The sequence below is a fragment of the Pseudonaja textilis genome, chromosome 16 (assembly GCF_049901715.1).
Source record: "Pseudonaja textilis isolate UNSWEBS1 chromosome 16, rPseTex1.2, whole genome shotgun sequence".
Taxonomy (NCBI): domain Eukaryota; kingdom Metazoa; phylum Chordata; class Lepidosauria; order Squamata; family Elapidae; genus Pseudonaja; species Pseudonaja textilis.
This window is the reverse complement of record NC_142005.1, coordinates 8,254,939-8,269,545: the sequence shown is the minus strand read 5'-3', so window position 1 is coordinate 8,269,545 and position 14,607 is coordinate 8,254,939. Positions and strand designations below refer to the sequence as shown.

Below are 14,607 nucleotides of genomic sequence, written 5' to 3'. Positions count from 1 at the left end.
CAGGTTTAAATAAATACAGCCACAGCTGCTCTGGGTTACTTTCATGCGCTCAGCCAGGAATGCTGAGGTTTAAGGCCCCTGAATGATAACATCTGAAGACACCCTTCTGAATTTTGTGGGGGGCTTATTCCCAGGAACTGGTTGCAATAAAATTACCTGTTTTATGCAGCAATCTTTCCTTGGGGGGGCGGGAGGGGGGATTTTATCTCGATCGGTTAAAATAAGAATTGCAATATTTCCCATCCACTGTACTGGTTTTATCCTGCAAATGCATTCTTTCCTTTTTTTTCCCCCTTGTAAATTTCCTAATTCTTCTCTGACTTGCCATCCCAGCAGCCCAGCCTGGTTAACCTTGGGATATTGCCTTAACTTTTCTGACATTGGTGCAAAATGAAAATGGGAAAAAAAAAACAGCCTGAGGTGGGGGGGGACTATCTTCAAAGGACTTTTAACCCCAGGGCAGGGGATGAGATAGGTAAGTTTACAATCAATCAATCAATCAATCAATCAATTTAAAAAGCAACCACGAGAGAGAGAGAGACAGTTTGCAAAAGAGCAGGAATTAAATTAAATTAAATTAAATTTGGCTTTTTTTTAAAGTTCCACGCTCTTTCAAACATCAGACAGGGATAAGATTCTCCTGTCCTGTTTCAGTGTTAAATTTTTTAGCGTTTAGAGGGTACACTGCAACTGTCGTAAGTACTAGTCAGTTGCCAAGCGTCTGAATTTTGATCATGGGGGACTGTGGAGATGCCACAACGGTTGTAAGTATGAAAAACACGTCATAAAGTCTCTTTTTTTTCAGTGCCATCGTAACTTCGTTCACTAAACAGACCGTTGTAAATTGAGAATTACCTGTATTATTCCCATAATCTGGGTTGGAGCTATGACAAAACAAAAACGTATTTTTCTACAACCATCTGGAAACCTTGCGTTAATTGGAAGAATCTGAGGATTTCTGGTGAGGACTTAGCTATATTACATTACATAATTACATTTCCCCAGTGCTAATGTCTTTTTCTTTTTTAATTTTGTTTTTCTTTCTCTTTTTTTCGCCCCCCCTCTATAAACCAGCGATTTAGAATAAAAGCAAACCTGGCTGTTTGGTAAGGAATTTGAGCTGATTCGGGGAAAGAAAAAAATTAAAAGATCTCATTTCATTTGGGGAAAGCATTCAGTTTGCAAAGGAGGCTTTGAGAGCATTTGCAATTATTGGGGGAAAAAAAGAGAAAAGAAAAATGGAGAAGGAAGGAGAAGAAAGACGCTTCTTAAATTATCTGTGCTAAAAAATCAGGGTTTTTGTTTTTCCTTTTAATTTGCAGTCTGTGATGGATGGATACATTTGTGAAATGCAATAACAGCGAATAGTTATACAAACACAAAGCAACTCACTAAAGCATACCTAATACGAGCCCACATTTCTTATTAGATTCAACAGAGATTTAAAAATGTCCACCCCCCCAATGATGTGTTTGGATGTTGCTATCACAATGTCAACATTGCTAATTAAGCTGTGGCTAAATTTTAAAAGGTGGTGGACTTCAACTCCCAGAATTCCCCAGCCGGGCTTGGGGGGGGCTGGGTAGGGGGAATTCTGGGAGTTGGAAGTCCACACCTCTTTTAAAGTGTTGCCAAAAATTGAGGAAGATTTCATTCTTGACCAATCTAGGTTTGCAAATTGGCCTTCGACCCCTTCGTAAATCAACAGCCGGTCTACAGACGCCACTTGGAATGACAGGAAATTCTCATTTCAGTCCTATTTCTTTATTTGGCTCAGGGAACGTATTGGTTTCCTTTTAACCGGTCAGCAATTGGCAAATTTGAAAAATGGTAGTTAGCAAAGTGGAGAGCAGAGATATACCCCTCTTAAGATTTTTGCAAGAAGTCAAAAAAACAACAACAAAAAACCAACCCAACACTTTGTAATTCAAGTCCTTGGGTTCAAAGGGGTATTCCACCAAGAAGAGAAGGATTCTTGGTGATGCAAAAGAGAATTCCTTAAACGATAATTATCATTATAATTACGATCTGGGTTCTAATCAGATATTCTGGAGTCAAGTCAACCTCCAGGCCTCCAGGCCACGGTTAATCGGGGCTCAAAAGTTTTTTTTTTTTCCCAAAAGACTTCAAACTTTTGTCAAGAGGGTGTAAATCACCCTCAATTGTGTCTCCCCGAGGAACAAACGGCCCTTTAAATGTTGAGAATTGCTGGGAAGGATATAGGGTGGGAAGATGGGGGCTGGGTAGGTGCCAGGCTGGCTGTTTATTTATATTTTAGTTCAAAGAAGGGGAAGAAAATAAGAGAGGGTGGGAAAGCTCCCCCACCCCCACAATAGCTCTCCTGAAACTAACCCTCCAAATAATTCTAATTAAATCTGCAATTAAAACAAACAGTAGCTTCTCTCTCTCTCTCCTCCCAATTGGGTGGGAAATTGAGACGGATGACAGGAGGTCTCATTCAGGTTGGGCTTTGGTTAAATCCACTTGCTATCTGTGGATTTTCCAACGATGGAGAAATGGATTTTTTGCACGCCGCCGAATTGGCTCACAGTTGTCTCTCCACGCTGTGGATTTTAATTCCCAGAATTCTCTGCAGTGGCTGGGGGGGGGATTCTGGGAGTTGAAGTCCGCCCATCTTAAAATCATGCAGGCTGGGCGGATTCTGGGAGTTGAAGTCCGCCCATCTTAAAATCATGCAGGCTGGGGGGATTCTGGGAGTTGAAGTCCGCCCATCTTAAAATCATGCAGGCTGGGGGGATTCTGGGAGTTGAAGTCCGCCCATCTTAAAATCATGCAGGCTGGGGGGATTCTGGGAGTTGAAGTCCTCCCGTCTTAAAATCATGCAGGCTTGGGGATTCTGGGAGTCCATTCCTCTTAAATCAAGCTGGCTGGGGGATTCTGGGAACTGAAATCCATCCTTCTTCAAGCTCGCAGATTAGAGGATTCTGGGAGTGGAAGTCCACCCATCTTAAAGCAGGCTAGTCTGTCGGACTACAACTCCCATCATCCCTAGGCTCACCTGCCTACCTTTTCAGGTGTGCAGGGAGGGATCCCAGACTTTTGAGTGGAGCTTTAACACTGGAACTTAACCCAAAGCCATCATCACCCTTTCCATGGCTACACCGGCTGGGGCTGATAGGCGTTGTAGTCCAGCCTCCCCCCCCCCCCCCTTTTTCCCCCTTCCTCTCTCTCTCTCTCTCTCTCTCTGGCTTCTGCCTTAAAACGAAGCTCAGCCGCAGAGGCTGTTAAATAACTTTAAATATATATATATATATATATATACACATTTACAAGCACTTGGGGCTGATCGTATCCCCCTTGCAATTCTCCGCCACCACTTCTGCCTCCCCCCCCCCTACAAAAGCTGCCCCCCCCTTCTTTGCACCAGCCCTACAAGTGGAAGGCAGACGCTGGAGTAGCAAGAAGAGCGATCGATGGTGTGAATAATTTAAAGGGGAGCAGTGGGGTTGGGGGGGGCAGGGGTTGGGCACACCACCACGACAGATTCACAGCCCCCATAGGGTCCAGGTCAGCAATGCCTTGATGGATCTCCTGCCCCCAGCAAACCCACCCACCCATAAACGCTGACGTGCTAATGTATGGACTGACTCTCTCTCTCTAAATTGAGTCTGGGGGTGCATTTCCTCCCAAGTCAACCCAGATCCTCCCATTTAAAAGGATTTTTTTGGTGGGGGGGGTCGGTTCTTAACAGACACACACGCGCGCGCGCGTGCATCCTCACCCTGGACACTCCTTCAAAGTGATAGTTCGTCCTCCACATACGACCATTTGTAGGCATTTGTTTTTTCGCCCCGTTGTACAACCTTTCGGGCCTCCGTCGTTAAGGGGAGCAGTGCCGTAGGGAAGTTAGTCGTACAGCCGTTAAGCGAATCGGGCTTACCTCTTCCCCCACCCCAACCCTTTGACTTTGGTGATTAGAAGGTCACCAAAGGAGGAATGATGCGATTTCCCCCCCCACCCCCACGTCATAAATGCGGATCGGTTGCCAAGCGCCTGGATTTCGATCACGTGATCAAAAGGTCCCCAGTGTGAAAAACGGTCCTGAGTCCCTTTTTTTCAGGGCTGTTGTAACTTTGAACGGTCATGAAATGAATTGTGGTAAGGCAAGGACTAACCTGTATGTATAATTGGGAGGGGGTGAGAGAGAGTGAGAAAGAAAGAGAAAGAGAGAGAAAGAGAAAGAGAGAAAGAAAGAAAGAGACTGGGGGAGAGAGAGAGAGAAAAAGACAGAAAGAGAGAGAAAGAGAGAAAAAGAGAAAGAGAAAAGAGAAAGAAAGAAAGAGAGAGAGAAAGAAAGAAAGAAAGAAAGAAAGAAAGAAAGAAAGAAAGAAAGAGAAAGAAAAAGAAAGAGAGAGAAAGAAAGAAAGAAAAAGAAAAAGAAAAAAGAGAGAGAGAGAGAGAAAGAAAGAAAAAGAAAGAAAGAAAGAAAGAAAAAAGAAAAAGAAAGAAAGAGAGAGGAAGGTAGAATTAATAAAGTAAGCAAGAGATACTTTTTTCCTTTTTCCCTTTTTTCCCATCCCTCCATCCTTTCCCGCTTCTCCACCTCCCCTATTTCTTATTCTGTGCTTCATTCCTCCCCCCCCCCCTCAAAAAAATATTCAAAGCATCGAGGAAAGAGCTAGAAACAGCATCTGTGCAGGATGATAATCTTGGTTAGTCTTAGCCAAGGTTAGTATTTTCCTGGCTTTGCCACCAGAGCTCTGAGAAATTTGGGGGGGGGAGGGGGGCGTTTTTAAATGCCAGCTTGCTGGTTCTTTGCCATATCCAAACTCCGTTCAGCTGTTTGAGGGGGGAATCCGGAACCAAACGGACTATTGCAAATCCCATTTTCTTTATATTTCTTTCTTTATTTTTTTAAGGAAAATCAACCCAGAAAGCAAAGATTCTAGAAATGGAAAAAAAAAAAAAACTGCCAGAATTTGTCTGAAGTGGAATTTCTTGGTCAGTTTTGACCCGAGGAAAAAAAATGTGAAAGTTGGAAAACTGAACGTCGGATCAGGTCGAGCGGTAAGTCCACATATAGTTCCAGAGATTGTACCGATTTGGGAATTTCGGCTGAGTTAGAAACTTGGGTCATGTGGATACAGAGATGGGAGCCTAGAGAGTAATGGTGCTACAAAAAGTGCTCTCTAGGAATCTCATCTTGGTAGTTACAGGTGCCTCTTGTAGAAAAGGGGTATGAAATGGGAATTGAAAGGTTAAACTATGCTACCTGAATGAGAATTTTTAAAGGCTCCTTCCTTCCTTCCTCTCCTTCCTTCCTTCCTCTCCTTCCTTCCTTCCCTCTCCTTCCCTCCTTCTGTCCTTCCTCTCCTTCCTTCCTCCTTTCCCCCTCCCTCCCTTCTTCCTTCCCTTTCCTTCCTTCCTCCCTCCCTCTCCTTCCTTCCTTCCTTCTCCTTCCCTCCTTCCGTCCTTCCTTCCTCTCCTTTCCTTCTCCTTCCCCCTCCTTCCATCCTTCCTTCCCTTCCTCTCCTTCCTTCCTCCCTCCCTCTCCTTCCTTCCTCCCTTCTCCTTCCCTCCTTCCATCCTTCCTTCCTTCCTCTCCTTCTTTTCTTCTCCTTCCCTCCTTCCGTCCTTCCTTCCTTCCTCTCCTTCCTTCCTTCCCCCCTCCCTCCTTCCTTCCTTCCTCTCCTTCCTTCCTTCCCCCCTCCCTCCTTCCTTCCTTCCTTCCTTACTCCCTCCCTTCCTTTCTTCCCGCTTCTTTCCAACCTCCCACCATCTCTTTCCTTCCCTCCTTCCTTCCCTCCTTCCTTCCCTTTTCTTTCCTCCATCCCACCATCTCTTTCCTTCCCTCCTTCCTCCCTCTCCTTCCTTCCCTTTTTCTTTCCTCCCTCCCTCCCTTTCCCCCATCTGATGATTGCCACGGACAACTTCCCGCCCAGTTTCCTGACCACAAAACCACAGTTTCACTTAACGGTCGCGGGTTTCACTGAACAACTTCAGTGATTTGCCCCCCTCAAAAAAACCACCCACCCACCCACCAACAACAACCATTCGGAGGCAACTGACTTAACAGCTGCCTTGCTTTTCAATGGAAAACCCGCCCCCAGTTGCGTTCGTAAGTCAAGGACCCCCTGTAATATTAACCCTGGCTTTGGAATAGCCTTATCTGGCCACGATTGACCGTTTGTGGCATGCCGGCTTGTTTTCTTGGACTGCCAAAGCATCTGGCTGGTGCCCATCATTGATTTCTTAATTTAAGATCAGGGCAGAGGCCTCCAACACAGGTGACTCTCCTGCCCTGAACCGACTTATTTAAGATTCATTTGAAAAGTAATATATATATCAGCTGTCGGAGTCGGGGCAGGGCTGATCAAAAACGCTGTTTTGTACATTAACGGGGCGATTAAACTGACCTCAAACACACCAGTCCTGGTTGATCAAGCTTAACTCTCACCGTTTGGCAGAAATTGGGGGGTTTCGGGGTGGGTTCTTCACACACCTCCCAATCCTTCCTTCAGGTGATAACAGGTAGGTGTTCCTTGTGGTGCCCCATCCCATAGGCTGCGTTTTGGGGACCTATCCCCCCCCCCCACCGGCAACCTAAGAACACGATGCTGTATATTGGAAGGCAGGGGGATGCGTCCAGGGTGGGATACAGGAGGACACCCGGTTTGGCGTAGTGGTTAAGGTGGCCGCCCAGAAACCAGGCGCCCGGGAGTTCTAGTCCCACCTTTGGTTAGAAAGCCACCTGGGTGGCTTTGGGCCAATCACCAGGAGACGTCGAGTTCGAGTTGCGCCTTAGGAATGAAAGCTGTCTGGGTGGCTTTGGGGTAATCGCTAGGAGACTGGGAGCTCTAGGAAGGAGAGAAAGGAGGAAGGGAGGAAGGAGGGACCTTTTATTATTTTATTTTATTGTATTGTATTTTTTATTTTATTGTATTTTTATTTTATGTTATTGTATTTATTATTTTATTTTATTTATTGTATTTTTTATTTTATTTTATTTTATTATTTATTTTATTTTATTATTTATTTTATTTTATTATTTTATTATTTTATTTTATTATTTTATTTTATTTTACTTTATTATTTTATTTTATTATTTTATTTTATTTTATTATTTTATTTTATTTTATTATTATTTTATTTTATTTTATTATTTTATTTTATTATTTTATTTTATTTTATTATTATTTATTTTATTTTATTATTATTTATTTTATTTTATTTTTAATTTGACAAAAGCTTACAATACAAATGAAACAAGAACAAACATAAGCTTAAATGCAAGCGATAGGAACTCGTAACTGGGGACAAGAGGACAGGGGACGGTAGGCACGACGGTGCCCTTAATGCCTCTCTTATCTTATCTTGAGAGTGGTACCTTCTTGGGTGTTGGCTCTTCCTGCCGGCTTAGCATCACCTGCACCACCGCAAGGGATTCACCTCACCGCAGCCGAGAGAGAGAGAGAGAAAGAGACAAAAGAAAGTCCTACAAATTTAACCAAAGCTTTCCCTTAGCCATACAAATTCCCGGTGCTCCATGGCGGCCGTAAATCCCGTCTAGACCTGTATAGTTCCCGTACCCCAAAAATTGGCATCCCAAAAGGGCCGCTCTTGACTAAATCAACCTCCCCACCCACCCCCCAATATAAAACCTCATTATTATAGGGGACAATTGCAGATTTTTGGGAGTGGGGGAAGCGACGTCCTTGGAGGTGGGAGAAATTTATCCGGGCCTCCACATCCTTCAACCTTTTTCCCTCTTATTACTGCATCCCCATCTCGGCTCTCCGTCCAATGCAGCAAAGGAGGAGTGGGATTTTTTTTTCCTTCCTTCCTTCCTTCCCTTGTGCGTGCTAGGCGCAGCCTTACACCCAGCGGAGCCATATTTCACCATTACGGTAGAGTATGCCCCCTTAGTTCGGCTCTTCTCCTCCTCTTTCTCCCCCCGCTACCCACCGCCGTGCCCCTCCTCGGAGCGCCTCGTTATTTATGGCCTCATTTTCTTCCTCGGCGCCACTGGCTGCCAAAGGAAGGCACCGGGCCGCGCCCTCCACAACCCACCCACCATTCCTGATCCCCCCACCCCGACTCCCCGAGCCCGAAGGATGCTAGAATTGCTGGGTGGCAGGAGATGGGGGGGGGGGGGGGGGGGTGGGGGACGGACGACTGAACCAGGCGCCCAAGGTCCTGGATGCAGAATGCGGTGATAAGCGAAGAAGAGGCCAAAAGGCAGACAAATATTATTGGGGGATTTTTGGGGTGGGGGTGGGGTTCGTTTGCAAAGGAGGCAGACGGGCGTGGAGTATGGAGACCTGGTTGTATCTCGGAGGTGGGAGATGGAGAACGGGGGGGGGGGTCTTAGGGAGGAAGGCTTCTCTTGGGTAGAGTCGATCGGCCGATCAGGAGAGAGCTGGAAGGGAGTGTTGAGGTCTTCTAGTCCACCCCCCCTGCTGAAGCAGGAGATTCTGTCGTGTGTTTCAGACAAGTGGTTGGCCAATCCGTCCTTCGAAAACCTCCAGTGATGAGGAAGGGAGGATGGGAGGAAAATGGGATGGATGGATGGAAGGAAGGAAGGAAGAAAGGGAAGGAAGGAAGGAAGGGAAGGAAGGAAGGAAGGAAGGAAGGAAGGAAGGAAGGAAGGAAGGAAGGGCAGGAAGGAAAGAAAGAAAGGAAAGAAGGAAGGAAGGAAAGGAAGGAAGGAAGGAAGGAAGGAAGGAAGGAAGGAAGGAAGGAAGGAAGGAAGGAAGGAAAGGAAAGAAGGAAGGAAGGAAGGAAGGAAAGGAAAGAAGGAAGGAAGGAAGGAAGGAAGGAAGGAAAGGAAGGAAAGGAAGGAAGGGAAGGAAGGAAAGGAAAGAAGGAAGGGAAGGAAGGAAGGAAGGAAAGAAGGAAGAAGGAAGGAAGGAAGGGCAGGAAGGAAGGAAAGGAAAGAAGGAAGGGAAGGAAGGAAGGAAAGGAAAGAAGGAAGGGAAGGAAGGAAGGAAAGGAAGGAAGGAAGGAAAGAAGGAAGGAAGGAAAGGAAGGAAGGAAGGAAGGAAGGGCAGGAAGGAAGGAAAGGAAAGAAGGAAGGAAGGAAGGAAGGAAAGGAAAGAAGGAAGGGAAGGAAGGAAGGAAGGAAAGAAGGAAGGAAGGAAAGGAAGGAAGGAAGGAAGGTCAGGAAGGAAGGAAAGGAAAGAAGGAAGGGAAGGAAGGAAGGAAAGGAAAGAAGGAAGGGAAGGAAGGAAGGAAGGAAGGGCAGGAAGGAAGGAAGGAAGGAAGGAAAGGAAAGAAGGAAGGGAAGGAAGGAAGGAAGGAAGGAAGGAAGGATAACAAAATAAAACCGTTGGAAGGGAGCTGGGAGGTCATCTAGTCCAACCCCCTTCTCAGGCAAGAGACCCTAATCCCATTTCAGACAACTGGCTGTCCAGGGTCTTCTTCAAAGCCTCCAGTCCTGATCGGATAAAATATAGAATACGGGACTGATGGAGGGTTGATCCAGCTCCTGCCCATTCGCACCTCCACCTCATCCTGGCTTATTTTTAACCATAGTTTGTTTAGAGGTCAGTTTTCTTTTTCTTCCATCGCCAGCCAGGCCTTTAAACCGGTCACGCTTTCCAAGCCTCTTTCCATCACAAACCTGGGGGGGTGGGGGTTGTGTGTGTGTGTGTGCGTTTTTCCACCCCCCTCTCTCCCCGTGCCTTTGTGTGACTTTCTAAAAACTTTATAAATTGGGTGGCATTTCAAGGAAACTGTCGCTCTTACGCCCATCTGCAACCAGCCTTGATTTGTTTCATTGTGCAGTTTTTGAAAGAGAAAGCTGTCGGAGCTAATTGAAAAAAAAAAAAACACAAAAAAAAGCCCAAAAGCAGAAAAGAACAAAAGGGGAGGAAAAAAAAAGAGAGAGAATTAAAAAAAAAAGAAATAAAAAGAAATAAAACGCAACCGTACGGTAAGACGGGGATGCCTCCACGGGCAGCTAATTAAAAAGCAACCCACCCACCCCGCAAAAAAGGCGACAACGCACAAAAAAGACGTGCAGAAAAAGGAGAAGAAGAAAGGAACGAAACGGTCGATTCAAAGAAATGAAAAAAATAAAATAAATGAACGATGGTTTTCAATGTTAGCCTTTCCGGCGTTTTTTTTTTTTTTAATTATTTTTTCTTTCCTTCGCTCTGCAAATCTTCGAGTCGGCGTCTCGACCCGCGGATTAAATTTTAGCACGTCTCTCTCTGTGTGTGTGTATTATGTCAGGTTCTAGGTCGTCTTTGACTTACGACGACAATTAGAACCGGCATTTCCGACGTAAAGCCGCGCCAAAAATCGAATCGCGTCGCCGTTTTTTTGCAACTGTTTCTACGCCGGGCGTCGAAGCGAATCCTGCTTCCCCCACCACAGCAGGAACACGGTCATTAAGTGAATCGGGCTTTCTCCCACCTACCCCCCCAATGGTCAGAAGGTCGCGAAAGGGCGGGTGTCTCCGGGAGGCGGCGGGGCGGGGAGGCCCTGCCGCTGTCGTAAGTGCGAGTCCATTGTCAAATCATCTGAATGCAAATCGCGTGACTGTAAGGATGGCCGCAAGGGTCGTAAGTGTGAAAAACCGGTTGTTAAGTCACTTTTATCAGGCACGGTTGTAACTTAGGTCATTAAATGAGGACTGCTTGCACGGGGTAGGGGTGGGGAGGGAATTATTAAACCTGCTTTTTATCCCAAGCAGGTTTGCATCCCAAAGCGGGTGAGACTTTTTTTTTTCCAGCATGGAATTGGGGGTTTTAATTTGGAATTTCTGCCGCCTGGATTTGCGGCTCAGCGGCTCCCAAAGAGGAAGAGGAGGAGGAGGAGGAGGAGGAGGAGGAGGGTGTTGGCCGGCCGTTGCGTCAGCTGTCTGGCCAGCTCGCTCCTGCAGAGCCAGCGAGTTTCCCCCGGCTTTCCTTCTCCATCTCTCTTCACACTTGGCTTGGCATGTCCTTGGATGCTGGTTGCTGGCTGCTGGTTTGGATCCATGATGGACGGAGCAGCTGCCTTGCAAGGGGTCAAGCCTGGAGGTTGGGGGGGAGCGGGGCGGGGGGAGCAGGCAGCACGGCCAAGCCCCCTTTGAGTGGCTGAGGGCCATTGGGAAGGGGAAGCGGTCCCTGTTGAGAGGGGTGGGAGGAGGGAGGGAGGGAGGAAGAAGGGAAAGGAAAGGAAAGAAGGAGGAAGGAAGGAAGGAAGGGAGGGAGGGAGGGAGGGAGGGAGGAAGAAGGAAAAGGAAGGAAAGAAGGAGGGAAGGAAGGGAGGGAGGGAGGGAGGGGGAGGAAGAAGGAAAAGGAAGGGAAAGAAGGAGGGAAGGAAGGAAGGAAGGAAGGGAGGGAGGGAAGAAGGGAGGGAAGGAAGGATGGACAGAAGGAAGGAAGAAGGGAGAAAGGAAGGAGGGAGGGAAGGAAGGAAGGAGGAAGCAAGAAAGGAAGGAGGGAGGGAAGGAGGAAGGGAGGGAAGGAAGGATGGACAGAAGGAAGGAAGAAGGAAGGAGGAAGGAGGGAGGGGAGGAAGGAAGGAAGGAGGGAAGAAGGGAGAAAAGGAAGGAGGGAGGGAAGGAAGGAGGGAGGGAGGGAGGGAGGAAGGAGGGAAGGAGGAAGGGAGGGAAGAAGGGAGGGAAGGAAGGATGGACAGAAGGAAGGAGGAAGGAAGGAGGGAGGAGGGAGGGGAGGAAGGAAGGAGGGAGGGAGGAAGGAGGGAGGGAAGGAAAAGCCAATGAGAGGGAAAGAAAGAAGGAGCAGAAGGGAAGGAGAAAGGAAGGAAGGAAGGAAGGAAGGAAGGAAGGAAGGAAGGAAGGAAGGAAGGAAGGAAGGAAGGAAGGAAGGAAGGAAGGAAAAGCCAGTGAGAGGGAGGGGAGGAAAGGAAGGACGGAAGGGTGGAGCAGAAGGGAGAGAGGGAGTAAAATGAGAAGGAAGAGAGACAGGAAGAAAGCAGAGGGGAGGGGAAACTGGGAGGGAGGAAGAGAGGGAAGAAAGGGAGAAGGAGGGGAATGGGAAAATGAGTGGGAAAGGAAGGAAGGAAGAAAAATGAGAAGGCAGGCAGGAAGAAAGTAATGGGGAAAGGGGAAAGAGAGGGAGGGAGGAAAGGAAGGAAGGAAGGAAGGAAGAGGGGAAGGAAAGAAAGGGAGGGAAGGAAGGAAAAGCGATGGGAGGAAGGGAGGAGGAGGAAAGAAAGGGAGGGAGGAAAAAGGAAGCCGAGGAAAGAAGGAAGAAAAAGACTTGGTGGATGGGAGCGAGTTGTGTTGGATTGTGCTGCCTTGCACTGCATTCCCATGCAAACCCTCAACACACACACACACACACACACACACACACACACACACACACACGGGGCCCCATAGAGGTGGCTCTGGCCAGCTGGGGGCACAAGGTGTCCAAAAAGAAAGAGGAAACGCTGGCAGAATAGGAAATAACCCAACTGGCCACTGAAATGGAGATGCTATTGAAATCCAAATTGGAGAGAAACCCCCCCACACACATACACACACCATTTGCTAATCCTGTGTGTGTGTGTGTGTGTGTGTGTGTGTGTGTGTGTGTCCCCCCCCCAGTCAGGAAATTGGGGAGGGGGCGCAGAGAGTTCGCCATTTCCTGGCCCGCCCCTCCCCTTCCTCTAGGCCAGCCTCGAATAATATAGACCAGTTTTGCTCCCGCTTAACAACGGGAGGACTTCAACTCCCAGAATGCAACCAAAGAAAACCCCCCCACCCCACCCCACCCCCTGCAGGCTGGGGGATTCTGGGAGTTGAAGTCCGCCCATGCCCAAGCGTGAAGCGACACAACTATCGGCTAAAAGTGACCCTTCAGTTGAAGGAAACGAGGGACTTTTAAGTGAGGATGGAGAGGAACCAGGACCCTACTGCACCAGGAATGGTGTGGCGTCTCCCGCTTGGGCAGGGGGGGTTGGACTAGATGACCTACAAGGTCCCCTTCCAACTCTGATGGTTCTCTGTTTAACTCTTGAGGATGCTTCAAGCTGCCAGCCGCTCGGAGGGGCCCCTTTCTGGACCGTCTCCATTCCATACTCCCGTTTTCTTCCCAACTGATTCTTAGTTTTTTAGCTAGTCCTTGATATACGACTGCAAACGAGCCCAACATTTCTGTGGCTGAGCAAGATGGCTTTGCCCCGTTTTACGACCATTGCTAAGTGAACCTCTGCAGCCGTTAAGTGAAGCGTGTTGGGCTTCCCCCATTCCTCGTCTTACGACCCCCCCCCCACGAGGGAGCCCAAAACGGCTGCGCGAAACGTTGGCTATCTTTATCTCCTTTGGAGGGCCTAGCTTGCCACCGCCGTTAAGCGAATCGCTGGCAGCCGTTAAGCGAATCCATCTTTCTCGATGTCCTCGGCACGTCCAGAAGGTCGCAAAAGGGGAAATTCACACACACACACACACACACACACACACACACACGTACGGGACCGGTCGTAAATACGAGCCAGTTGCCGGTTTGATCCCGTGACCGCGGGGACCGGTCGCAAGTGTGAAACACAATCCCGGGATGGTTTTGTTTTGGGTTGTTTTTTTCCCCAGTGCCGTTTGAACTTCGGTCCCTCGGCGAACGTTGAGGACTAGCAACGCGGAGGTTGTTTGAAACGGTAAAAAGAATACCGAGCGTTGAATCATAAACCAAGAACCACCCAGCCTGTTGCAAGCTTTAAACCAGATTTACACACAGACATACACACGCGCGCGCGCGCACACGAGACGGGATCCAGATCTTAAAGCCAGCTTTCCCGGGGATCTCTGGGGGGGGCGGAAATGTCTCGACGGAGCGCGGTAAAACGTCGTATCAGCCAGACGCTGAACGAAGCCGACGAACCGAAAGGCCTCATCCAATTTTCATGAAAGCAGGCCGGGGTAGTTTAAAATAAAAATAAAATTTTAAAAAAAAGAATGAGGGGCGGGGAAACCAGAAATAAAACCGTGGGTGGGTGGGGGGAACCCCTGGGGGAAATAAAAGTGAAATTATTTGATTGACTCTTCCGTGTTGCCCGGGTGGGAGCGAAGAAACCTATCTACCTAGGGAGAGAGAAGGAGGGAGGGAGAGAAGGAGAGAAAGAAAGAGATGGAGGAAGAGAGAGGAGAGAGAAAAAAGAGAGAGAGAGAGAGAGAGAGAGAGAAAGAAAGAGATGGAGAAAGAGAGAAAGAAAGATGGAGAAAGAGAGAGGAGAGAGAAAAAGAGTGAAGAAAGAAAGAGAGAGAGAAAGAGATGGAGGAAGAGAGAGAAAAAGATGAGAGAGAGAGAAAGAAAGAAGGAGAAAGGGAGAAAAAGAGACAGGAGAAAGAGAGAGAAAGAGAAAGAGAGAAAGAAAGAGATGGAGAAAGAGACAGAAACAGAGTGAGAGAAAGAGAGATGCAGAAAGAGAGAAAGAAAGAAAGAAAGAAAGAAAGAAAGAAAAAGAAAGGAGAAAGAGAGAGACAGAGGGGGAAAAAAAAGGGATTGCCCAGGCCTGCTTGTGCCAAAGGCTTCTGCGGGCCCCCTCCCCTTCCCTCCCCAAGCCCTCCCCCCCCCCCGCGCCCCTCCCCATGGTGCGATGCTCCCTCCTGTGTCTTCTGACGCCCACTGTATGTTTATTTATTTAATGAATAATATATCCCCCTCCGCTTGAACAAGCTGCATTATCACGCCCTACTCCACCACGGCTCCC

General features: G+C 47.8%; 1 protein-coding gene across 2 annotated transcripts in view; it reads left to right on the top strand.

Annotated features, from left to right (window-relative positions):
* Positions 1–10,261, top strand: part of EFNA4 (ephrin A4) — a 42,274-nt gene extending 32,013 nt beyond the window's left edge. The window contains exons 6-7 of one of the 2 annotated variants that reach the window (XM_087913926.1): positions 4,881–5,028; positions 9,748–10,261. The gene's annotated coding sequence lies outside the window, so the exon portion shown is untranslated. The remainder of the gene's footprint in view (positions 1–4,880; positions 5,029–9,747) is intronic. The other variant, XM_087913928.1, reaches the window with a different exon arrangement.
* The last annotated feature ends 4,346 nt before the right edge of the window (positions 10,262–14,607 follow it).